We start from the raw sequence: 1975 nt of genomic DNA on the forward strand, positions 1-1975 counted from the left end.
AGCCCTGCCTAATGGCCTAGACGAGGGCATCAAGACAAGCCCCACAGCTAAGCAGCCTGTACCCCTCCAGGGGCAATGCATCAAGCAGAGAAATCCTTCCTTCTCGTAAAATGTGAGCCTGCAAAATGTCCCCGCTCCTGGCTTCGTTAATCTCTTTAGCAATCTCCCGTTCCCAGGCCCTTGGCAGCCCAGCTGCTGACTCAAGGTTTAGACTCTGTAAAAAAACCATTACCTGGGAATGGATTTTTAAAGCATTTGGAAAATCTGACCCCGCAGATAACCTGCTCTCCCCCCCGCCTGGGGAGCTGGCAACGGGATAATAGTTACTAGGCGATGCTCTTACAGATGCTCTCATTAACTCTGTTTATCAGGAGGTAGGTGAAAAACTGCAGACCTCTCTGCAACTTTAGGTTCCTTTCTGTTGTTACACAGCGAGACGAAAGCTTCGGTAACGGCCTGGGAAGAGGGGGGGAAATATTTTCTTCTTTTTTAAGCTGGCCTGCTTCGTGCACTGCGCCAGATTTTATGCATCGACGCTCCTGCTCTCCTTCCCAGAGTCAGCGATACGAAGGTCTCGAGCCGTGTGCGTGGGCCTGGCAGACAGCAAGTGGGAGGGAACAAACATTCGGGTTAAAAAATAGCAGGCCGTGTTGGGAAAACAGCTCCGATTGTTAGCCGGCCTCAGAGGCAGGTGCTCACGTCCTGCCAAGGGCAAGCGTTCAAGGATCGTGAGTCAGCCCCCAAATTCCAGCCTGAAGAAATGATTTAAACATAACACTGTTTGGGCGCTTTTCAGCTCTGTACTATATTTTTTACGCCCCGAGCCTCTGGGGTTCAACTTTCCAAGCCCTGCTCCACGCCTGCAAGGGCAGGAAACTGCCCAAAGCATATAATAGCACGAAAGCATAAGGGCTGGAGGAAAGACACCCCGGGGGGATGCCCTCCTGGCACTGCCTGTGCTGGGTCTAGGATGCCCAGGCTATTTGCTCCAAGCAGCCAGGAGGCATTTTCCAGGACCACACTGAAGTATTTCCCATACCTTGTAAGCTGCCTCTTGCAGAAGGCTGACGGTAAGCTGCCGGATCCTGCTCTACACCGAGGCTCCCGGGGACACTCACCCCTCTGTCCCCTGGAGCCCTGCCTGCCCCTTCTGTGGACAAATCCCCCCGGGGGGATCCAAGTCCCGCACTTTGTCACGAGCGTGGGGCACAAAGGTTGGCTTTGAGCTGCTCCTTTGTGGATGGGGAAAGACCCCAGGGCTGGGATGAGGATGCCACGTCCACCCTGCAGGCACACGCCTGGCTCCAAGCCCCTCCACACATCAGCCCGCCACCCCCTTCTCCTCCTTTCCCATGCTAATAGCGTTGCATCCGTAGGAACCGTTCACATGAGGCCAGGCATTTCCTGGCTGATAAAGGCACCCTGCGTGAGGGGACAGACCCCGGGAAGTGACCTCCCCATTACTCACTGCAGCAAAAACAAGGACCAGGAAACTCTCCTCCCAGGTGCAAGGGGATGATAAAGGGAGGCAGGGTCCAGCGGTCAGGAGAGGAGGGGAAGGGTCCCTCAGCAGCCTGCTCCTTCCTTTTCTTGATATCCTGCGGGCAAGCAATGTGGTCAGGGCCATGCTAGGCCTGGCCACTGCTTCTTGTTGGCCCGGGGGGTCTGCGTGCTAGAGGAGGGCAGCAAGTGTGTGCTGGTGGTATTTGCTGGGCTGTGCAGCTGTGAGGCTCTCCAGGGATGACTGTGTCTGAATCCTCACGCCCCAAAGACGGGGTACTAGGGGTCTGGTGTGCTCCAGCTTGATGCAACCCTCTTAAAATAGCAGGGTGGCAGCGGGAACGTGTTTTTGCAAAGGTCCTTGCATTACAGAAGCACTTCTTTCTCTTCGTCCACCCCAGCGCCGCCTCGGTGCCAGTGGAGCAGTGCAAAAGTCCAGGAAGGAGCAGCTTCTTTCCAGGCACTGGCTGGGTTT

This window comes from Alligator sinensis, unplaced genomic scaffold (genome assembly GCF_000455745.1).
Source record: "Alligator sinensis unplaced genomic scaffold, ASM45574v1 scaffold1059_1, whole genome shotgun sequence".
Classification (NCBI taxonomy): domain Eukaryota; kingdom Metazoa; phylum Chordata; order Crocodylia; family Alligatoridae; genus Alligator; species Alligator sinensis.